Here is a 26,158-nt window from a genome sequence, read left to right on the forward strand (position 1 = left end):
CAGGTAAGTATACGTTTTTATAATTGTTATAACCGACTGCCCACAGGTTGTTTTAGATTTCAAACATACCACCCGGACCTTCCCAATGAGTGCACAGAAACCACACGAACAGGTAAGTAAGAAATAACAATTGCTTTAATTCAGGAAATGATACAATTTAATAGTTTACTTTGAGACAATTTACAAAACCCCCCTTCAAAACACCTTTGAGCATATCCCAGTACAAAAGCTATACTAAAAACACCTAAAACTGTGCACCAATTAAAACCAGTAAAACCTTCCATAAAACATAGTTAGCAGGCTACTTGTAACTTCAGGGGGATTATTATTACAATTATTCAGCTCCACACAATATACTACCACAATACAGTCCCAAACAATATAGGCAGCAGTTTGGTGAAACGATAGCTCCAGTATATTCACCTGGGCCTAAAAAAGGCCTAGAAAACTTTTGTTTGTAGGTCCTGTACTTTAATCCAAGTCACCTAATCTGTTTGTTTGTCCTAGTGTAAGGCTTGTATTTAGCTCCCTTCAGGCTCAATCCCCCCTCTCTAGCACTGCGACACAGGATCCTGCAATGGAAGAACAAACAGCACTTGATCTCCACACTCCCTCTATGTCCCTGGTCATTCAGCATGTACACCCTGATCTCGGTCCTCCCTACTCTGATTTGGTCTTCCTACTCGGCCACTGGTACTTAACAAGTAGGGTAACGTACAGGGAGGTGGTGGTGCCTGCTTGCTCCGCCGGGGCGTCTGTCATGGATGAGGGTGCCTTGAAGGGAAGCAGTACAACACAGCGACACTGTTCAAATAATTAGCAGGGGTTGAGTTGTAGTTTGCTGCAGCAGAGCATGCCCGAAGGATAACATCTATGCATGCAAGGGTGCAAGAATCAAAATAACATTGTTTTTGTTAAATGTAAGTGTCATCTGTACAATGCATTCTGTTCTGTCTTCATTTGACCTATTTTAATACTGTTTATATAAAGTTAGTCAGTGGTTCAGTGCTAAATTGTGCACAATTGCAAACCACCTGCACATTAAAAGAATAGGTGTGTTTCCTATTCCTATACAGATGTTCAGAATGTTAGCGGCACATGTGTGCAGTCTGTTGCTCCCTGGTTTTATGGAAAAATAGGTATTTTGCTGTTAGTCTCAAAAATGCTTTGAGCACAACTGGCAATGCATGAGAAAAGGCGGACTGGGAAATGCCAGCAACAATTGTGACTGTTTAAAACATGCTTTCAAAAGTTCATAAGATTGATGTAATTGTAAGTGTCGCAATTGTCTGCAGCTTTTGTACACCTCATTATTTGAGACCCTCCTTTTTGCAAATTTATGCAGGAATGCCCTTAACTACATATTCATCTGAGGTTGAACCGCAAAGATAAACTGCTGCCGCAAATAGCATTGCGCCTGTCTTGTACATTTCACCCAAAACTTCCGACTCGTTTGCAACTGGTTTGCAATTATTGCGACAGGCGCAACACTTTAGTAAACCTACCCTATAGTGTTTTATTTCAAATAGCTATTTAGTTTTAACTAACAGTTTAAAAGAAACAAGTGAAGCTTGTGTTTAAATGTTGTTAATTAATTTTATGTACAGCACGTCTGTTTCAGTGGCTGTCTTCAAAGATGTCGGAGTTAGCGGCAGTGACTGTGTAAAAAAGAGAGAGAGACAGCCACGTGTCTTTCTGAGCGGACCTGATAAAAAAAAAAAAAAACACCTCTCACACTCAAATGTACATGCAACAAAAACTGACATTAGTAATAAAAATAACTTCAAAACTACACATTCAATCAAATTCTAACCAGCATAGGAAATTAAGTCAGCAGAGAACGCTATCTCGGCACTTAGTATAATTGTAACTATTAGAGTTTTTTCTCAAGTCTGTTGAAAAATGACTTTATAATTTGTATTGTACACAGGGTAAATTAACGTTTTGACCCCCCTTTTATCCTTTAATATATTAATCCCATTGGAAGAATGTTTTTAAAAAAATGAGACAGTCGCAAAGTGTTTGTTCCACTATCGTGCCACTTTAATACTTGTTTGAGGGTAGAGAATGTATAAGACATTTATACCAAAAAACAAACAATATATAGAGTAACAAGCTTAAAAATATATCTAGCTATTCCACAAATGCTGCCATAGCAATATATTGAAGCATAATTCACCGACACATTCCCCAGCCTAATTAAAACAGGGTTCTGTGTCATTACCGTTCTCTTTATATTAAGCTTAAACATCTGGAACTAGTTCATTAAGTGTGCTCAAAGATTATCTATATTTTTGCAGAATTGCAGATACACTCACCTGGCCTTATATGAGACTGATTACAAAGGGAGTAAGGGACTGGGTTATTAAATTATTATGTGGTGTTACAGTGATATAGGGTTTTAATGACTTTGAAATAGTATAGAAACTCCACCAGGACCTGTAACGGTAGCCGCTTCAGCATCTTTTCCTTCACCAGTCCAATTATCTTCCACTCTCAGATGTTGCCTATAATTTGTCAATTTTTTGAGTGTTGAGGTCGACATCCTGTTGGGTGGTATTTCCTAATCTGACAAGGAAATTGCATTATCTTGTCTGCCTTAAACTGTTTGGTTTTTCAGTACAAATACAAATATCTGTCTTGGTATTAATTTTAACTGAAAGAAATCTAATAGAGAATAGAACTGTAATGTTTTTTGTAGTTTATTTTTCTAATTTACAAAAGGAAACCATTTACAGTAAATCAGAAAAAAGAAGTAAATATTTAGTAATAAATATTCTTTGAAAACAGAATGCGTAACTTAGAAATATGAGAAGCTAGCATACTTCCATTTACATCTGGCATTAAAACACAGGACTGAAACTGTATTTTTTTTTTCTCATGGAATTAACGTAATACAAAATTAACAGCACTTCCTATTCAAAATAATGAACTTATGGAGTATCAGTGTTTCCCTTATCAACGTATATGGTTGCCTTACAATACCATGATTAAACAGCTATTTAGTCTGAATATTCTCTTGAACCAGCATAACCATCTGAAAACTTCATACGATCAGATCCAACTAATGGAAATGGAAACTGTAGCCCTATTTATAAAGCTGCAACTCATGAGTGCTTTTAAGAATCTGACAGATTAAATATTCATTAATGTTCTAAACTGTTGTTGGTTTCTTTAACTACCAAGAAAAGTTGTGTTTACTAAACATTATTTAAGTTGGTTTTCCACAATTTATGGTATTCATTTTTTATGAAGATATTTAATGTACCTTTACTGTGGAAGTATACAAAAACAATGAAAGGGCATTGTATATAAGCGTCTCATTTGTATAGTGTAAACACAGCTGTCCTAACATCACAGGGTATGCTTGACTTAACACAGGTATGTATTGTATTACAAATTTTAACAATTTTTCCTCTATTACCCCACAGGTTGTTTGGATCTCGTACTGACCACCGGCCTGTCCGAACAGTGCACAGGAACCACATGGACCAGTAAGTAAAAGTATTTCTCTTTATTACAATGATACATGCAAATAACAATAAAACCATGTGCAATAAAAATGATCAAATATATCACCACTATACAGCATCTATCAATGCATATCCTAAAATGACTATACATTCCTAAATAAAACAAGTGCACAACTAAACTGAAGTGCACAGATTTTCAGCAGCAAAGTAAGTATTACATCTCCCATTAAACCAAACTATTAAGTCCTCCAATATCCCAAACCAATTCCTTGAAAGGTGAAAGTATGTATCCATGATACCGCTGTATAATCACCTGGCTTTCCAGTTTGGAGTGTCCTGATTCCTGCGGTCAAAGTTAACTCTCCTTCACTTGTTCTGAATGTAATACCAAAAACACCTTAAGTCCTGGTTGCCTGCTCAATCCCTCTGGGTCCACGCTCCGCCTCCAAGGGGCTCCCGCTCTCTCCCTCCACTCCAACGATGTTAACTCCTGGAAAGGACCAGCAAGGAGATCCAGTCATATTACTCTGCTCTCTTCCCCAGCTCGCTCTCCGAGAGCGGTTCCCTCGCACACCCCGATCTCAGCCCTCCCTGCAATCGGGTCTTGGTCTTCCGACCCTGCCATTGATACTTAACTCCTGCAAAGTAGGACCTCACTTATCAGGGTGTCTCAGATGATGCAGCGGTCTGCCCTTCCCCTATGACCCAGGCTGATGTTCAAACCGGAGGGAGACAGCTGGATACCCTGGACACAGACATAAACGAAACCCCATTCAGCATCCCGGTATTACTTTGACTTTTAAATATCTTTAATATTTTATTCACAATAAACTACACATACTATACTTTGGTATCATAACTGAATTATAAGGCACTACTACTACTGTACCAACAACGTTCTTCACTGAAAGATCATATGTAAACAACAGACAAGCTCAAAATGAATCTTCTGTTGTATCATATTTTTACTAACTTTCCTTGTTGTAGTGAATACTTAGCTTTGGTTAGTACTGCGTAGCAGTCTTTTCTTCTTCCCAACTGTATTTCCAGTTCTCTTTCTTGAACAAGTGTTACACTCTGTTTCCTTGGTTCAGGATCCTGTACTTGCTTCTCCACAGCAAAATGGCCACCCTGTTCAATCAATGGTTTCTGATGACATGCACCTGGCCATCGTTTCAGGCTGAAAGCTTTGCAGCCGTGCCTGTGATCAAACAATGAACACAAAATGACAGCATACATATTTAACTCAGCTGTTTGTGTCTCTGTCACAAAGACGGCCAGAGTGGGTGGCGTCAGACCAGAAAGGAATTCAAACACAGAGACGGTGATGGTGATGAGAAATGCTGAGTGCAATGGCTGCACTCAGCGTTTAATGACAAAATAAAAGGTTTAAACAACGGAATACAAAACAGGACACGGCACTTGACGCCAAAATAAACAGACAGACAAAACGACTGACACTAAACAAACGGTGCACGGACAGACAAACAAACACGGTGAGAACAAACACTTATCTTGCACGTTTTATTTTGCTTTTAGTTACTCCTCTCTCTCTCACCCGTTCTCCTCTTCCGAACACCCAACCCTGACTGACTAAAAATGTGCCTATTTATACTGTTGTGCTGGGATTCAATTACTAATTAATTATTCACTTGAATCCCAGCACGTGAATTAATTCTGTGCAACCCCGTGCTCACATATTACATTTAACCAGCACGTGAAGTGATTTGTGCTCTCCTCGTGCCTAAATACAAATCTACACTTTTTAAATACACGTGAAACACAGACCCGTTTATATCCTGTGTACCAATCTCTATACACCAACATTAACACACGCACGCAACATACAACATATAACACACAAATGCACACAGGGGCGGGGCGCATTGCCACAGTCTCCCTTTGGGTAATTGATATATAGTTACAAACCACACGTGTAAAAATATAAATAACAATATATAGTGTCATCAAATACATAAAACAGTGAACAAATATTTAAAAGTGTGCTTATTATAACCATACAAATCACAGCGAAAATAAAACTATATCATTCTTGGTCACTTGTGACATTAATTCCAGTCCTCTCGAAAGTGGCCTGCTCCATTAAGAGGGGGGCTTTGGGACGGCTTCGGTCTGCTTTATGTTCTGCTGTGTATGCATTGATACTTGAGTCGGCTCACGCAGAGACACACGTTGTGAGCAATGCCCCAAGTGTCAACATCACTTAGCTGTCTCCTTGGGAACAGGACACAAACACACTCAGCTGAAGCCGTGGACAAAACAGACAGGAGTCAGAATACTTTTAAATCATCTATTATGGGCAGTTTCACTCATGCATAGGATCCTTGGTATTAATCTTGGTAACCACTAATAAGAGCCTACTAGTACTAGCTTCAAAAGTACACTTGTCTGATATGACATGAAAATGGAGAATCAACAAAATAATACAGTTTAGTTCATATATGCTGTGAGCAGTAGGGGTAGCACCTGCTGGTAAATAAAACAAACCAGTGTCTTCAGTATAGGTACACATGTGTATTTACAGGGAAATTATTTACAATGATATATACAAAGAAAAACAACAAAATAATAAAGTTGAGCCACTCTGGGGAAGACACCTCTTTTCCAGGAAATGGTTCACGGGTCCAGGCTTTATATGTCTTTATTTGTTCAGTCTGTTTAATACCGGGCTCCTTGGTCACAAGGCAGTTCCATGTTGCCATTCTGGGTTCTATAAACAGTTGAAAACACAAGACTTAAAGGTAAGGTAAGCTTAAAGAAATGTACTCAGGCTGTCCTGACCCCTCCGGTGTCTCTCCCCTACTACCTCCACCAATCCTGCAGTAGACGACTGCTGAGCAGTGGTTCTTAATGTATGAAAACCTGGAGCACCTGTGCTGCTGCCCTCATCCGAATGTCTGCCTTAATAGGCTATGAGTCTGTTGCCTGTCCTTCGAATGAGACGTAAAACCTAGATCCTACTGTAAGTGTCTCTGCAGCAGCAGTTGTTTATGCATAGTTAACCCCCTAGTCTCTGTAAATTGATGTGGATTAATAATAATAATAAAAAATAATTAATAATAATAGTGCTATTGCTAGTGCATCCTGACAAGGCAGGGAAACTAGCCTTATAGCACCACCATCTGTTGGGAGGCCAGACTTCACTCCCCTACACAACCTTCACTCTGTCACATATGCTATAATATGTATTTATTTCATGCTGTATTGCCCCCAGTGTTTACTTGAAATGTTTACCTGAATACTTCAATAGCACTACATGACAAACTAAAAATAAATCTTAATTACAAAATTAAAGAAATGCACCCTACCATTTCCTAAACGGCACTTGTCTGTGTTTACATGACTTTGATTAGAATAATAAACCAAAATTATTTGGTAATAGAAAGGTATATTAGTGTGTAACATTGTTTTACTCCATTACAGATGTTATATATATATATATATATATATATATATATATATATATATATATATATATATATATATATATATGTGTGTGTGTGTGTGTGTGTGTGTGTGTATGTATATTTTAGTTTACAGCAACATGTGATTTTGCCAAAGATGGCATCTGGAATTAACCACATTTTGGATTATTTCATAACTTTAGATTTATTTGAATTGAGTATATAGAGGTGTCTATCTGTTCATCATTCTGTTTGCATGTCATACATTGACATTTTTGCATACATCTTAGGTCATTATCTGCCAGCTAGAGAACGACATGGAGTTCAGTAACGCTATTATGAAACAAATGACTGCGGTAGGGTGGGAAGGTTAACCCCCCTCACACGATTTGTAAGTTTTTAAACAATGGGTTCTAATAAAATATTCTTCCATAATTGAAAATAGAATGTCTAAAGCACTCATGTGATTAAGTCAGTTGATTGAAGAAATCATTGCTGAAAGAGTTGATGCTTTGAGTCTTCATCCTTCATTAATACAAAAGAACAGATTCTTTTATGTGCAATTTCCTTTAATATTCAATGGGAAAATGACAGAATCCATGTTTTAATGAAAAACCGAACATGTTCATCCCATGACAAACAATTACAAATACCACAATACATTCTGAACAAATAAAAAATAAATAGAGGTATATAGTAGGGTATGTATGCAGGGTGATGCATGAGAAAGGTCAGGGTCACACAGCAACAACAGAAGTAGTGAACCACCTTGTTTTATCAAAACAGATTTTAAAAACATTATATTAAACTTATGCATTACAGTTTTTATTAAGTGACTGAATGACTGAACATCCTGTGTTTGTTTTTATATCCAGGATACAATTGTTTACATTTCGAAGCACAGACCCACAATTTTGTTAAGCAAAGTTTTAATTGCTCATGATTAATATCAACAAATTCCTAACTTAAAAATGCATAATGTGGTATAATTTATATGTTATCAAAGTATTCATTGCACCCTGACAGAGCTGTAATTGAACATGGAATCTGATGACAAAATGATGAGTTGGTCCTTTCCTATCAGTGTAATTGAGAATCCTGTTGAAATAACAGTTCCTTGTAAGTTTATAGCTTCAGTGAAAGAACCTTAATTACTTAAACCCTCAGAGGGCATGCTAAAATAATTACTTTGTCTTTGATACCCTGACCTAGCAGTACTCCCAAGGGCTTGAGCCAATTACTAACTACACTTGTGCAGACTGCAGTGATAAAATATAACCAATGCAGTTGAGCGTTAATGTTTATAATTCACTTCCTTTAACATTTCCCCATGTTAAATTCAATTATATATAACTAATATAAGCAGTATAGAAGATGGAATAAGGTGAAACAGCGAGTGAATTCACTGGTATTTCATGCCCTATAAATCTGTGGAAGCTTGTGTTCAAATCCAGTTAAAAATCACAAGGTAAATGATTCATTACTGGGCCAACAATCCTAGTATTTTTCAGCATTCTATATATAAACATAAAAGTGGGATATTTGTATATTTCCTCCACTATATTGAAAACTAAAATGACATGACTTACATTCTCTACGCTTGTGTAGTGGTTCATCATTTTCACCATCTGTTTGTAGATCAGATTGTTCTGCACAAGGTACTTTTTTTATCCATTTGCGGTCCATTTATTCAGCACGTCTCAGGCGCGTCAGGTCCAATTTATTTTCACACGCGCAGTTTATTTTAGATGCGCTGTTTAAAAGTATTTTTTTTCACAGTAAAACAGGTTTAAAAGGCACTGCATATAAACAGGACACTCAATACTGCATCTCCAGCCCTGCCCCACCCCTTGTTCGCTATATTTTTCACATACCTCGCAATAGTAGTACATACCGATAAATCATCTCCTGATCACTCGTTTTATCAACAAACTCCTCAATAATGCGATCCAAGTCATTATTTTATTACTATAACATCTAAAAAAAGCTCTGCAAATGTCTGTGATGGACCGCAAAGGGTTAAAGCTCTACTGTGGGACCCTTAAATACCAACATTCAGATATCTGTAACTTGTACTAAAGAATGTTCTTACGTTTTATGACAATTGTGGAGATAATAAATGCTTTACCTGATTCGTACAAAATTTGAATTGTGTTCCTTCCAGGAACTTGCAGGAGGCCGCTTGTTTTGAACTACCTTATTAAAGATGTTTTCTGTTTTGTAAGGAGGCCACTTGCACATATCCATCCCCCTGCACCCAAATGCTTGGGGCAACTGCCACTTCTTGGTTCACATTAAAAATATGATTAAAAGCAAAAAAATGTATGTTTTAAAGATTTGGATAACAAATACGTTAAGCATTTTTTGTTTAAAAAAAAAAACAGACTAGAGAATGTTCTAACTTTGAGTTGTGCAATGTAATGCCAATTTATATTTATTATTTGATATAACAATAATAACTGAGATGATCCACTGTGAAAAAAAAGTTTTGTACATATTGAGACCTTATAAAAGTAGATCTGACATGGACGAGAAAAATAGTAATATTAATAATGTAGCAGGAAGACTGCAACAGGCAGGATAGCAGGACCTTGGGGAATTATTTTAATCCTTTCACCTGACTGAATTGGCCAACATAATGTCACGAGTGACCCCAAAACCCGTCTTCCCTTGTACAAAGTGCAAGCACCTTTTTTGAATGAAAGGTGTATGCCGCAGAGATGGACGGCTCTTTGATAGAAACAGTTTAACTTATTTGAAGTCTTCCCACTGATGATGGGAATGAGAATGTAGAGATGGTTGCTCAGCTAACAAGATTTACATTTTTGGGGAAGTAAGAGTGATGCATCCAGTAAAGGCGCTCCACGTGGAGTGCAGGATGCGCTCTTTAGTCTGGACGTCGCTAGTTCGAGTCCAGGCTATTCCACAGCCGACCGTGGATGGGAGCTCCCAGGGGGTGGCGCACAATTGGCCGAGCGTCGCCCGGGGGGAAGGAGGGTTAGGTCGGCCAGGGTATCCTCGGCTCACCGCGCACCAGCGACCCTTGTAATCTGGCCGGGCGCCTGCAGGCTTGCCTGTAAGCTGCCCGAGAGCTGCATTGTCCTCCGACGCTGTAGCTCTTGGGTGGCTGCATGGTGAGTCCACAGTGTGAAAACAAAGCGGTTGGCTGATGGCACACGCTTCGGAGGACAGTGTGTGTTCGTCTTCGCCCTCCCGAGTCAGCGCAGGGGTGGTAGCGGTGAGCTGAGGTTAAAAAATAATTGGCCATTCTAAATTAGGAGAAAATAATAAAAATAATTGGCAACGACTAAATTTAAAAAAAAAAAAGATTTACATTTTTTGCAGGTATCAGGCTTTTAAAGACTGTCACCCACACCTTACTGTGTTTTAAAGAATATAAAACCAGCATAAATAATATTGTAGGTTACAAGGATTTGAACTAAGAAAACTGAACAAGTGTTAGTGTTAGAAAAAAGCTTGTCCATGTGCCTTTGTTATTAGAGTACACATACACTCTTGGAAGCTGGTCAGACTTAAAAATAGGGCCTCCCCTATCTTTAAATTAATGAAGACTATCACGCGTGGAAGCCTGTAACCTTGACAGAAGCAGGCACCTGGGGGAACTAAACACAGAGGCTAGGTATTGTAAGTTAACAAAAAGAAAATATAACCCTTTCTAGACAGAACAATGTTTAAAACTAAAAAGCAATGTTATACCTGTTTGATTTTATTGCAACTAAGAACAGAGGTTTCAAAAAGTATTCTGATCTAATAAGGAATGGAATGAAATAAACTCTCTGAAGAGAAACAATATGTTTGAATTAAATAGAAACATCATATTAGAACTAACAAGTATTTTTGCCTGTTTGGGGCTTTAGTGTAATTAAAATAGTAATAACAACAGAAGTCTTAATAATGCTGCTATATTTCTCAATATTAACAAGCCTATAGTTTAATGGATTCACAGTCATGTTTCTTATTTAGAAGAGAAGTAAGCTTGATCTGAAAGTAGTCTTTAAGTTAAACACAGGTATTTAGAATAATTCAAACAGAATAGAAGTGTAAATGTTTTATTATAACAGGAAGTTTTATGTTTAAATATAAGACAAAGTGTAAACTGTATTTAATAACGTTAGTACACAGTGGACCTACTGAAGGAAAATAACTAATTTTGTGACCTCTTCTTCATCTGCTTGTAGCAGGGCTGTGCTGGGCATGAAAAAATAGGTTTTGGCAGTTGAAGCGGGACTTGCTGGTAATCAACAGTTTTGAATCTAAGGCCTTTCTATAATGAGCAATCTTTAAAAAAAATTACTAATGAAATACCTTTTTGTAACAGAATAAGGGAGTATATAGGGTAATGTCCGTTCCTGTAGTATTTTGTATTTAATTATATCCTGATGCAATTATCACCGACACTGTTATCTGCTCCGTTACTGAATCATATTTTGTCATACTTGTACTTGCTAGAACCAAAGTCATTGTATTTATCTTGCTCTTAATTGTATTATTACTTGTACTGTGATTCTTGAAATGTATTTTTGTTTACGACTGTAAGTCGCCCTGGACAAGGGCGTCTGCTAAGAAATTAATAATAATAATAATAATAATAATAATAATAATAATAATAATAATAATAATAATAATAATAATATTATAGAAATTAATGAAAACTTGGCAGCCAAAGCGAGCATTTCATTTAAATTTGAAAAGTTGTCTACAGTATCAGTTCTTATCAGAAAGGTAGCGACTTTAATTGGGATGATGTTTGTGAGCCAAAAAAGTCTTTTGTATTACAAAAGAAAAAGCAACTGTTGGACAGAGTTACATTTAAATCTAAAAAGGCCACAGAGTTGCATTTATTTGTTTTACTGCAGTAATAAACAGGTATTTATTTACAGCAAAACTGTAGAGTTTAAAAGTGAAAGAATTAAAAATTTGGCTCAGACACACAGTATAATTCTGGAAGGGCATTAGACCTTCAAAAGATAAGGCTTAGTCTTTGGCACCTCAAAGCAGGATTCAGTGTTGGCTCTTAATAACGGGATTTGCCAACCTTGAATGATAATCAACAGAAGGTACTTTAAGAAAGACACATGTATGTACCTCATTATATTAAGAAAATAATGAGAGCTTAGTTATAAAAATTAGGATGTAAGCTTTTTTATTATCTGAAAAGATACCGGTCCAAAGCAAAACTGAGCGATTACCCCTGTACTGTTCCTTGGCTATTTAATCCCTGTACGTAGTGTCGGGTTTATTTACAGTTTGAAAAAACAGCACTGACTGCACCAGGAAGCATTGCTGGAAAGAGAAAAGCGATGAGCATCAGCACAAAAATTCAGTAAAAATCAAATATCTCTGTTAGATGCTGTGCGCTTGCTAAAGCATGCTTGGAACTCTGTCAGTCAGCAAACAATGCGACTTTGCTTCAATGTGGGGACAATGTGGGAATGGACCTGATTATGGACTGGGGAAGGGGATGGGAGTACTCTGTAAATAACATGTGTTTTTAAACTGTGTTATTCTTGTTCAGATCTGTTGGTGTTCGCTGTGTGTTTTGGTGCTTCTGTGACTACAGCAGAAAGACTGCCTGTGTGTGAGTGCATCACTGACGGGGGTGGGAGCAGGTCTAACACGACCAGTCAGAGATAGGGAGTGTTGGACCAATGGGTGAGGAAGGGGGAGGGACTTGGGTTTATGTGTGGAGGTGACAGTTTGAAAGAGAGAAGCGGGATCTGGCGGTGGGAGAATTGAGAGAGGTTGAGTTTGTGAGCGAGGAGAGGAATGAGAGCCATTCAATGCTAAAAAATAAATAAATACAGTTTCCTACTGCTTTGAACCACAATTATTGTCTGTCTCATTATATCCTGGAAACCACGCAGCTCAGCGCTACAATATGTAAATTGGGACGTATCACCTTCAACCTCTGTCTAGATCTCCTGCCTGTCACTCAGTATAATAATAATAATAATAATAATCTTTATTATTCTCAAAGCACTGTACAAACACAAAAGACACAGAGAACCATAGATACATACAGCATATTAAGAGTATACAGTGCCTTGCATAAGTATTCACCCCCCTTGAACTTTTCCACATTTTGTAGTGTTACAACCTGGAATTAAAATGGATTTAATTAGGATTTTTTGTCACTGATCTACACAAAATAGTCCATAATGTCGAAGTGGGGAAAAAATTTACATATTTTTCAAAATTATTTACAAATAAAAAACTGAAAAGTCTTGATTGCAAAAGTATTCACCCCCTTTGCTGTGACACTCCTAAATAAGCTCTGGTGCAACCAATTACCTTCAGAAGTCACATAATTAGTTGAATGGAGTCCACCTGTGTGCAATTAAAGTGTCACATGATCTCAGATTAAATACACCTGTTTCTGGAAGGACCCAGAGTTTGTTAGAGAGCATATCTAAACAAACAGCATCATGAAGACCAAGGAGCTATCAAAACAAGTCCGGGATAAAGTTCTGGAGACGCACCAATCAGGGTTGGGTTATAAAAAAAATATCCCAAACTTTGAACATCACCTGGAGCACCATTAAACCCATTATTCAAAAATTGAAAGAATATGGCACAACCACGACTCTGCCTAGAGAAGGCTGTCCACCAAAACTCAGTGACCAGGTAAGGAGGGCATTAGTCAGAGAAGCAACCAAGAGGCCAATGGTAACTCTGAAGGAGCTGGAGAGATCCACAGCTGAGATGGGAGAAACCGTCCATGAGACAACTATAACCCGGACGCTCTACAAAGCTGGGCTTAATGGAAGAGTGGCGAGAAGAAAGCCATTGCTGAAAAAACCCCATATCAAATCCTGTTTGGATTCTGCCAAAAGGCATGTGGAAAAAGGTTCTCTGGTCTGATGAAACCAAAATTGAACTTTTTGGCCTTAGCGCAAACCGCTAAGTGTGTCGCAAAGCCAACACTGCTCATCACCCTGAGAACACCATCCCCATGGTGGTGGCAGCATCATGTTTTGGGGATGCTTTTCATCGGCAGGGACTGGGAAACTGGTCAGGATTGAGGGCAAGATGGATGGAGCCAAATACAGGGAAATTCTAGAGGAAAACCTGTTTCAGTATGCAAGAGACCTGGGACTGGGGCGGAGGTTCTTCCAGCAGGACAATGACCCTAAACACACAGCCAAAGCTACACTGGAATGGATTAAAAACAAGAACCTGAATGTCTTAGAATGGCCAGTCAAAGCCCAGACCTCAATCCGATTGAGAATCTGTGGCAAGATTTGAATATTGCTGTTCACCAACGGTCCCCATCCAACTTGACAGAGCTTGAGCAATTTTGCCAAGAAGAATGGGCAAAAATTGAAGGATCAAGATGTGCAAAGCTGGTAGAGACTTACCCCCCTTATGCAACCAACAAATGTCTTTTTTTGTTTAATTAACTTTTGTGTCACAATAAAAAATATTTTGCACCTTCAAAGTGTATGTTGTGTAAATCAAATGGTAAAAATCCCAATTAAATCCATTTTAATTCCAGGTTGTAACACTACAAAATGTGGAAAAGTCCAAGGGGGGTGAATACTTATGCAAGGCACTGTACATAATATACAAAGAAATTACACAAATCAAAAACCAAATCATGATAAAAATGCCTGAATGTAAATGACACACTCAAACCGGCGCGCCTGGCACCTACTACCATACCCCGTTCAAAGGCACTTAAATCTTTTGTCTTGCCCATTTACCCTCTGAATGGCATACATACAGTACACAATCCATGTCTCAATTGTGTCAAGGCTTAAAAATCCTTCTTTAACCTGTCTCCCCTTCTTCTACACTGATTGAAGTGGATTTAACAGGTTACATCAATAAGGGATCATAGCTTTCACCTGGATTCACCTCGTCAGTCTATTTCACAGAAAGAGCAGGTGTTCCTAATGTTTTGTACACTCAGTGTGTGTGTGTATATATGTATATAACTATCTGACTAAAATACAAAATCTGACACATCTGACTAAAATACAAAATAAAATAACTTCCTCACTATAATGCACATATAGTGAAGCAAAAATGTAACTTTCTGTGAACTAACCCTGCATAAAGCATGATGTAATCAATGCTATATTTTTTACAAAAAAAAAAAATGTAACATTCCCACTCGAGGATCATTTTATTTACCAGTTTTATAAATAGCCTGGCTAAACGGCAGTCGGGAGTTCAGTTAGAGGTGACAGATAAGCAAACCAAATGCGAGAAGGAGAGCGGGTCGGGAGAGGGGAAGAGGGAATGGGCATGTCCCAGGTCAGCTGCTGGAGCGGGGCTGAAGCGTCTCGTCTCCCGGAGAAAAAGATGAAGCTCTTCTTGCAGCAAAAAAGTAAATACATTAGGAAAGATAACCACGTAATATATCTAATATTTATTTAGTTATAAAACGAATGCTGAATAAGATGTCTGTGTTATAAAGTGCCAGCGCAGCTTTTCTTCAGTTCAGATACTGTATCAATAGGGAGAGACAGGAACGGAAGTTAGAATGAGAAGTTCTTTACAGTTTGAACAACACCAGTACTGTATTTACTGTAGAAATATTACATGAATCACTAGTATAGGGAATTGGGGGACATGCTGTTTGAGCATTATATCTGAGGCACATTATAAATATTATTTCTTAGCAGACGCCCTTATCCAGGGCGACTTACAAGATATCACATTATTTTTACATACAATTACCCATTTATGCAGTTGTTTTTTTTTTACTGGAACAATCTAGGTAAAGTACCTTGCTCAAGGGTACAACAGCAGTGTCCCCCACTGGGGATTGAACCCATGACCCTCCGGTCAAGAGTCCAGAGCCCTAACCACTGCTCCACACTGCTGACATTATAATCAAGAGCCTTACAGCGAGGGAGCAAAATTTTATATACATATATTTTGAGAGGAATGGTAGTTCCTCGTACAAGTTAGAAAAACCTGTTTGAAACTACTGAGAGTCTCTATACAGCTCAAAGAGTTTAGCTGTTTTTACCATGTTGCAGCGGCAAAACTAAATCACTTAGAATTACCATCTGTACCAGTATCAAAAGTCTGAAACTTTCTTACCTCAAATGTGAAAAAATGTGCATACCTCTTATACACAATGAGATATAAGTCGTCAAACTAAGGTAAAATTCTTCTTCTTCTTCTTCTTCTTCTACTTCTTCTTCTTCTTCCTCTTTCGTCTACTTTTTAAGGGTGTGTAGCGACTATTCAAACAGAAAAGCTAAATAACTGGACATCTACCAATCATGTGATTCCACATGTTGGTCAACATCAAAACAAACCAGGGTATGCAAGCAGTTTGATATCCACACCATTTATATTAAACAAATTATTCATGTTTTAAAACAGCACATGTCGCAGAAAAAAAAACCAAAAATACCATGGTTTGAACTTGTAACATGATGTTCTTGAAGAGCACACAACCTTAGCCCGCTGCGCCGCTGCGCAGTTGTTGGAATGCGTTCTTTTTTTAAGCTTACATCCAAGCCTGACCAGCTTCAATTTCCTGTGAAAATTTCTAGTTTCCTGTTTGTTAGGGTAGATACCATAGAATGGAATTGCACACAAGAGTGGCATGTAGCTTCCTTGTCTAAATCTCTGATCTCTGATAAATTGTAGTTCCTCGTTTAATTAAAAATAAATAAAGGAATAATTTATTTGGTAGAAATAAATAAATAAATAATTTAAACAAATAAATACATTTAGAAAAAAATATTTTTAAATAAATAAATGTAGAAATGAATACATGTTTATATTATAAATGTATAAATAAATTAATAAATAGCAAGCTAGAAAACTACGTCATATTAATTGATTTGGCTGATGTGTTTATCCACAGCCATTCACATTTATATACCTATATAAAAAGTAAAAGTTTCATGTAAAAAAAAAAAAAAAATTGCAAATTGTCTAAAATTAACAGCACATCAAAGAAAGTCACTGAGGTTGAAACATTTAATGGTAGCTACTGAGTCAACATTTACATTGTAACGTTTAAAACAATCTTTTAAAATGTAACAAACAAGGGTCATTTAAATGTGTTGGCTGAAAAAATTAACAAGTAGACAAAACTGATTAAAACTAAACAAGTTTGAATGACAAATTCGGCAACATTGTTGAGTTTTGTAAACATTTAAAACTTGTATGCTATGTTCATACAGTAATTAAAGGGACTGTGTTGTATAGCGTTATGCTGACTTTCAAAAACAAAATGTTAAAAACAGGGTTTAGTGCAAGTGACAAAACCATTTTTCTTTACACACTAAATTATATATGATGCACACGCAAGCATGCTCTCTCACACACACACGCGCACACACACACACGCACATGCACACACACTCACATGCGAACACACGCACACACACACATACACACACACACATTATCTGGCCCTTGAGCAGAAAACGAGTTATTTGTTGAAGGCCAGCATTGTGGAGTAGTGGTTAGGGCTCTGGACTCTTGACCGGAGAGTCGTGGGTTCAATCCCAGGTGGGGATTGAACCCACGACCTGCTGCTGTATTAAAATTAATAACAATTATAATAATCGTGCATCTTGTTGCAGTTTCAACACTCGTGGTTTGTCTTTGTTGTGTAAAAACCTGTCCATATGCAGAAAATGCTCGTTCTGCATCCACAGAGTTATAATTGACAAGAGGTGGAATTGACAAAAACAAGCATACAATTTTTGTCAATCGGAATCTGATTTCATACATCAGCCAGAAATCAACAATATTTACTGTTGGGCTGGGCTAAATACAGGTGTAGCTTACAGAAAGGGTGTCCCTCGCTGGGTACCTGCAGCGAAATCAGCGCCCAAACGTGATTTAACCCGTTAAATGCAAGGCTACTTATTCAATGTAGATACATAAAGAGCAAATAAGAAGCTGAGCGATTGGCATATGTAGCAAGTGTACTCCCTGTTCTGCCCAAGTAAACCACGTTGGGATGGGCTAAATACAGGTGTAGCTTACAGAGGGGTTGCCCCTTGTCAGGTACCGGCAGAGAAATCAGTGGCCCAAAGAGATTTAACCAGTTAAATTCAAGGTTACTTCTTCAATGTAGACAAATAAATTTATGCACTAAAAGTCAGGGAATAAGAAGCTTATTAAGAAGCTGGCGAATAAGAAGCTGGCGAATAAGAAGCTGGCGAATAAGAAGCTGGCGAATAAGAAGCCAACTTCAGCCTCGTCTGTAAAACCACAGACGTGTGAAACGTTTGTATGTAAATGGAATGTGTGTATAGTAAAGAAAGTGCTCTATTCCTAAACAGCAGTGTTTATACCTCATTATACCTGGACTCTTGACCGGAGGGTTGTGGGTTCAATCCCGGGTGAGGGACACTGCTGTTGTACCCTTGAGGAAGGTATTTTACCTAGATTCAGTATAAACAACTGGATAAATTGGTAATTGTATGTAAACATAATGTGATATAATTGTGACAATTGTAAGTTGCCCTGGATAAGGGTGTCTGCTAAAAAATAAATAATAATAATTTAAATGCAATCTGCTGAACTATTTGCATTTGAATTGGCATTTGTATATTCTGAAATATAAGAATTTGCATTTTGCAAGAATTTGCATTTGAATTTCAAATCAACACTTTTCAATAATAATGCTCATAATAAAGTAGAGAGACTTTTCAGTATTGCTGGTAAAGTTGATTAACCTGAAAGATGCAAACTAAAGGACACTTTTGAGAACTTCATGTTTATTAAACATAACAAACAAGACAAGTAAAAATAATAATTGTGCAATGCACACATATATAAATATATACATATATCTCATCATTTATGTCAGTTTTTCACAAACCTGGTCCTGCGGGCCCACTGTGTCTGCTGTTTGTGTTTCAACTGAGTTCTCAATTATTAAATTGATCCCCCAATTGAACTAACAATTAGTGACTTAACAGTAGAACCGCCGGGTTTATGCTACTACCTAGAACCGCCAGGAGTAGTCATTTTGACGGGTACGTTTTAAACAGCTTTGATATGAAAATGAAACACAAACTATCAGACACAACTCAAAAGTTTTATTTGTGAACATCATATCTAACATTTGCATAGCAGAAACATTGTATTTAAATGAAAAAATACACATAAAAGCTTTTTTTTTTTAAATTAGTGCATATAATGCATGATGTAAAAACATGAAAAACTATAATAAAATAAACATTTCAAAAGAAGATATTGTGTAAACAGCTGTAATCTGTTATATGTACAAACAAAATTGAAAAACAAAGTAATTATTTACAAAAATAACATAAAAGGCTTTATTTTCGAAATTAGTGCATATAATGCGTGACGTAAAAAAAACTATAATAAAATAAACATTTCAAAAGAAGATATTAAGTAAACAGGTGTAAACTGCTATATGTACATACAGAATTGTGAAAACGAAGTCATTATTTACATTATCACATTAGCCTACTGCATAGCACGTTTTCAAAAAATGAAAAACAATAGCTAATAAAATAAAATGCGCATTCAGGGAAACATACTTCAAAGTAGTCCCCATATTCGCACAATCCACACAGATGTAATGCTTATCAACTTGTCTTGTTTGAATCACTACCAGAACCAATTGTGGTTCTGGTAGTGATTCAAAATGGGTTCTTTTTGTTAAAGTTCTGATGCCAGCTTTGAATGTAAACATCCATCTTTCTTTTCTACTTTTACCTGAAAAAGAGACTTCTATGGTCTTAAAAGCTTGTGATTTAATTATTTTTTAGTTGGTCCAATAAAAGGTATCACCTCTTTGTCTATCATTCCTGGACATTTCACCTATCATGAGCAATGTTTCTGAATTAGGTGTGCTGGGAAAAAAAGGCAACACTCATTCAGGATTTATCTGGTATGCTTTGCAACCCTGTCTGTACCTTTGTTGGGAAAGAGGCTGACTACTGGTGTGCCTGCAGTGTGGGCGAGTTTGGTTGGTGTTTTTATACCACAAGAACTGAAAAACTTACAAAATTAAAAATAATAAAAAATAATAAATGTGCATACCTTACAGCCTGATTGCATTTCAGATCTGACTAAATAAATACTGCAGAATGTTTTAGATTGCGAATGCTGATTGAATGACTTGGTGTGTGGTATACAGTCGATGACATCCTTCCCACCCAAGCTTATTTAAAAAATGTATAAGCCAGAGCATTTACACTGTAGTAACAGAGAGGCACACATCTAAAATGCTGGCCATGATGCCACGTATCATACACCCCAGTAATCAGCTTGCTGTAATGCCAACTAAGCATTAATCTGTTAATCCTGATCCAGTAAATGCCACCACAAACGACTTACCCTTGACAAAGCATCTGCTGCAGCCACTTATGATGCAGTAGCAGCTGCCAAGCCTTAGTCTCCCATTTGCCTACTGCTCCAAACACACAAGGATAATTAATCAGGAAAGAGGAATTCAAGTGGGTGCTTTTGCCATTCTAAGAAATCTCTTTCTGATTTAGAAAGCGTGACAGATAGGGGGGACAAATAATCAAAACTCTGGATTGCATTTCATAAACAGCAGTGATGCTGTAAAGCATAGACAGTATATCAAACAGCATGCTCTTCCTAATAGGCTTAACCTCATATTCTTTAATCAGCTTTATCTCTGCGAGGAGGTACAACAGAACCAAAGAAGTCATTTTACAACATGTGACAAAGATAGGACAAAAGCAATCCAGGGGCCGGTTGCATAAAAGTGTATTAGACTCGTCTAAACAACTCGACCAGGCTTAAAGAGGAAGTAGCAGGGTTATGAAAAATAAAGCGTCCCCACGTGTTGCTACAACTATTTAAATAACACACCTATCATTTTTCTTTTAGCTGTTAACATCCTTACAAGTATTTACACTTATAAATTTAAACTCTCTCTCAAAGGTATTTTCAAGGTGACTGCTTAGGGCTCTCGGGTTTGAAATCAGAGGTGTGCTCTCTCTGATCACTGCTGGTAGGCATTGTGACCTTTTTGCACCCTTTGAATTACTGTCCCAGACACAGAACTTCAGTTATAGCGCGGTTGTGCACGTTTATTAAACACAAAAAAATAAATAAACAAACAAAAACCTAATTCCCCTCGGAGTACTAACTAAACTTTTGGGTTGGTGGCTAAGCTGTTTTTTTTTTTAAATTTAACTAGGCAAAAGCCTTCACTGGTTTCCTTCTATGTTTTACACACAGTACTTCCTCTCTTACCAGTGTTACAGGTTTCAGATGAGCGTCTGAATATACACATTAGGCTTACTCACTTAGTGCATACTTTTGTTTAAAGTTACAAAAATAAAGCAATGTAGTACAAATTGTATGAGTACTTTACCCACAGAATATTATATCAGTATTAATAAACCATTGTTTCAGAGTGACAATTCAGTATCAATCATATTAACAACAATAAACCATTGAATAGTACAGATACATTCACGCATAATCTAAATAACAAGGGTAACGAAATAATTATTACCAGATTTCAACCAAAATGCTATTAATTGCAGTTATTCATTACATATTAAAACTGTTTCAGTATTGAACAAGATTACCACGTTTTCAGATACTAGTCCGCCATTTCGAGGTCTTTAAAGCCCACTGCACACAGCCCGACTCATTCGTCCCGACTCATCTCATCTCAACTGGCCGTACAGAGTCTGGATGAATCGTAGCAGTGTGTGTGCCCTTAAAACCAAGATTATGCAGATTTCAGTCGGGATGTCTTCAGATTTGAAGATTGAACATGTTGAATCTTTTTCGGACACAGTTTTGTTCAGATGTGATCTGTCTCTGTGCGGCAGTTGGCGACCAAGACTGACTGAGACCGATTAGTCTTAAGGGTGTCAACCAATGGTGAAGCAGGTTTAAATGATGTAGCTAGTCATGTACCTTGTCACACAAAATGGCGGAATATTGACAGCTTTAGTTCCACAGGTAGAAATACATTAGTCTTTAATTGCGTCCCTAATTCATAAATACCAGATATGTGCACATTTGAATAGTTTTTTGGGTGTTTACTAATCAAAGGTAAATTATCAATTTACCTGTTTATTATCAATCTACTGGCAGCCTATATTTTCTTACTGCGCTAAAACAGAAGTAACCGGTGTGTCGATCTCCAATAGGTCACAAATCACAAGCCCCTAGATCCACACGCTGAGGAAAAAACGCCAAAGTCAAATAAAAACCAGGTTGGATTTTATTTACCACAGGCTAAATTGTAGTAGACAATCTATACAAAAAGTCAAACACTGCCTGAAACGTTTGCACGGTGTAAATGGTCAATAGCTAAATTAATAGAATAAACGCTGTCTCCGCCATCTAATCAGCATACGATGCCATGCATAATATGAGAGTCGCTATGTTGGGCTAAGTTAATATAAAAATGTGTCCAGGGCAGTATTAATTAAATTTGCATACATAGTAATCACCAGTATATAGTTGTGGTCAGTAATTCAGTCTTAGCAGTGTGTGACACCCAGTCGGGAAAAACTCAATTGTGACGTCAAACCAAAACTGAGCACAACTGATCGCATATGGTTTTTCAAATGGTACATTGAACACACATTTATAGTGAAATTACTCGTTTTTCTAAACATAGAAATCCACATTTTTTAATATCAGAAACATGCTAACATGATACAACAATTGTTCTTTAACAGCTTATAATTCAATAAATAGTGTGTTTTGAAAAGTAAGGATTTATTTACAGACCTGTATTAAAATAAAGGAATGGAAACACCGATGTGCGCTGTTATTCTTTCTGACATCTGGTTTATTCTGAGCCAGAAAGAAGCACTTTCCTCTGTTAAACCAGTGGTTCCCAAACTGTCGGACGTGACCCACTGGTGGGTTGCAGGAGGTATCGAGGTGGGTCGCCTAACCAAACAAAGTAAAACATAAAAATATTTTTAGTTTGAAATTAATCAGAAAATAATTACCCTAAATATTTTTAATCTGAGAAAACAAAACAGACAAAAGATAAGATCACTACTAGACAAATAAATTATAAATAAATTACAACAATGTAGCCCCCCCACCCGCATGTAAAATGGTCTGGACCAGAAAGTCACCTCACCAATGTGCGGTAGTTAGGCTGGTAGTGTGTATTTATGCAAACGATTTGTTAACATTGATACGTTTTTAAAACGAGGGAGCACTAGTGATCTAAGTACAAGTCCAATGCCTCCACCTGAAAAGAAAAGCAAATTTGTATCAAGGAAATATGACCACAGTTACACTGAGTTTGGCTTCATTGTGTGTGGGACTGAAAACAATCCAGCTCCAAAGTGTGTGTTTTGCCTAGAAATGCTTGCAAAAGGAAAGCTTGAAGGCTTTCAAATTTAAAAGGCATTTAATTACCTGAAATGCACAAACAAAAGCTGTAGTTTATTTCTTAGAAAAAAAGAAAACTATTTGCCAAGACGCAAAAAAAAAAGCCATTGTATCTTGGATCTCTGCACATTGCAAAATCAAAAAAAGCCTGAATCGGGGAGGAGCTGGACATTGTTGAGCAAATGCTTGGTAAGGAAGCCACAATAAGTCAAAAGATCAAATGTTTGCCACTGTGAAATACTACTGTACAAAGTAAATACTACTGTACACAGGCATATTGAAGACAGGGGTGGGAGTGTTCCATCTATAGTTGATTATCCATCTTAAAAATATTTTGGGAACTGTGAAAAATTAGTGTGTGTTTGGAATGTGTACTGTAGCAATGGCAGGCGTTGGTGATCCGAGAGCTGATTTTGTAAGCAAAAACGAAAAGTTGTTTTCAGCTTCTTGCAATTTACCTTGAAAAATATGCATTTTATTTTATGGCAGGGATGGGATTAACCCCATCCCTGCCAACCACCACCAAAATACACACATTATTTACAGGCAGGGATCTGCCCTGCCACATATCCTCCCCCTCGTGTGCAGCACAACAGCCATTCCAAGACCACTTCTCCCCCCCTCCTTTAAAATTCAACCACCCTCCCTCAAGTTCCACATTGTCCACTTTCACCCATTGTTGTGGGCGGGCTTGATGGCGGGTCGATCCATCTTCCAGCACCTCCAGGAAGGGACCGAGAACCGACGACAGGGGACCCAAATGGGGTGGCTGGGGCGACTGGAGCACAGGACGGTGACCAGGAGGTTGCAACAGCCGGCAGAGGTGAGAGCCCAGGAGCTGGTGTAGCGACATCTGATCCTCCAGGAGGAACAAAGGAAAAGGCGGGGAATGGATCACATATATTTTGGCAGGCTGGGGATTAAACCTATCCCTGCCAAACACCATCAACATACACACATTATTTACAAGTAGGGATCAGCCCTGTCACAGCATAGATTTTTTTCCTACTCATATTCCTGAAGAGACACACCCCAATGAAGCTGGAGCAGTGACAAGGGTGTGTTTTTTTATCTACTGTATATAAGGACCCCAAGCCAGAGTTGGAATGACTCGAGTCAGTGACTCGACTCAATTTACCTTGGAAGGTAAATCTAGAGTACCTGTGCTCGTCAAGTTTGCAAAAACTATGGAGTAGAAAGGGAGAGAAATAAGCAGGCTGCATCCTGCCAGCATTGAGAAATGCCAAACTAAAATAAACTGAGTCTAAAATAACTTAAATCGTTTTTTTGGTCTTTTTTATTATTTGTTACCAATCAATACTTATTTGGTGGGTCAATTGATAGATTTGTATTTACGCAAGCTTAACTTAAATGCGGTAGAAAAGGGGTTTAGTGTTTGTTGTTTGGTTTAATGTATATTGAGCTAACGTTATACAATGCTTAAAAAAATCATTGTTTTAGAAAAAAAGCCATATTTTGCTAAAATTGTAAGTTGTTTTTAAAATCCAAACTACCACTCCACTTGCGAATCCAAACCCCTCCACCACCAAGTCAAAATAAATATTTCTTTCCTCAAAGAATTATGTATTTAAAAACTTTTGCTGAACCAATTGAATGGAATTACTTTCTTCATCAGGCTGCCTTCTTTCCCGTGAAGACCTACTGCTCCCTCTCATAGTTTTGGAGGGTATTTTAGGGGGAAATTGGCCCCTTGGCCAAAAGAGTTTGATTCTATGCCCCCATCGAGTTTCTGCACTGTATGAAATGTATCCCATTGTGACAATTCAGCTGTGGTCGATCCTCTTCTTTACATACCATAACATTCCTCAGAAAAATCACTTGGTTTTCCATTTGTCATCAATTTATCATAAGAGCTGCTCGTGTCCCAGGTCATCTTAACCAGATTGCTGTTTCTCTTTCTTGCTTCCAATTTCAGAAATTCAAGCTCTTATCTCACAAAGTGGACCCTCAACCATGCCAGATTCCTCCCTTTTCCCATCTGGTTTTCCTTTGAATCATCCTCTCATTTCTCTGATCCTGCAAGCACAAGAAATTGCTTTAACTGGACTTGCTCCCTGCACCCTCCAAACCTACTCAACCTGGAAAAGCTTCAGAACCTTCCATTCTACCATTATCATTCATTTCCCTTACTTACTTTCACAGTTCTGGCCTCCTTCTCTACCAACCTCCATTTACTTCACCAACACTTATCTTCCATGAAAGCAGTCTTATCCAGCATCCAGTTCTTCTACAAACCGATTTACGGTTCAGCTAACTCTGTTTTCTTCAACTCTCAGATCTCTCTTCTTCTCAAAGATTTCCAATGTTCAGAAGTAAGCAAGTCTCTACCACACTCGCCTATTACTCTTGATATTCTAACCAAATCCATTATATTCTCAATTCTGGCTACTTTTCACCTTTCATAAACAAAACCTTAGAGTCCTTATTTCTACTAGCCTCCTTTGGTTTCCTCAGTTGCTCAGAATTTACTGCCTTTTCTTCCATATTTAATCCTGAAAGACGACCCCTGTATTTCTTATATATCTGTCCTTTTCAATGATGCCTCACCTTTAACTTCACATCAGCGCTATGCAAAAAGGCCGAACTTTGCTGGGGACTCCGAAGGGGGCATCACACTGGCTCTGATGCTCCCGGTGTGGGGGGTGGGAAACCGGCTGGTATTGCTTCTCCTCATCGCACAACAGCGAACCTTACTGGCCAGATACCTAGCACATTCAGAGTGGATAAAAAGCAGAGCTGATGTCTGTTCTCCAGGATCAGTAGCCCACCCACCTCTGCTCTGGATTGCTCGGCGTAATAGCAGTTCTGGCTTTAGGCCTGTGATATCGGTGGACGCTCACATGCCCTCAGAACATCTGTGCTGTGAGGAGAAAAAATGTAATTATACATTCCAAATTGGAGTAA

At 37.8% G+C, this 26,158-nt stretch overlaps 1 long non-coding RNA gene across 1 annotated transcript in view; it reads right to left on the reverse strand.

Moving 5' to 3' along the window:
* Positions 1-3,297: 3,297 nt before the first annotated feature.
* The window catches only part of LOC131737895 (uncharacterized), a 58,238-nt gene continuing 35,377 nt past the window's right edge, over positions 3,298-26,158 (reverse strand). Inside the window, exons 2-3 of the long non-coding RNA XR_009329461.1 lie at positions 22,613-22,777; positions 3,298-4,674 (exon numbers count right to left, since the gene is read on the reverse strand). This is a non-coding gene — a long non-coding RNA (uncharacterized LOC131737895). The remainder of the gene's footprint in view (positions 4,675-22,612; positions 22,778-26,158) is intronic.

Source organism: Acipenser ruthenus, chromosome 9 (genome assembly GCF_902713425.1).
Source record: "Acipenser ruthenus chromosome 9, fAciRut3.2 maternal haplotype, whole genome shotgun sequence".
Classification (NCBI taxonomy): domain Eukaryota; kingdom Metazoa; phylum Chordata; class Actinopteri; order Acipenseriformes; family Acipenseridae; genus Acipenser; species Acipenser ruthenus.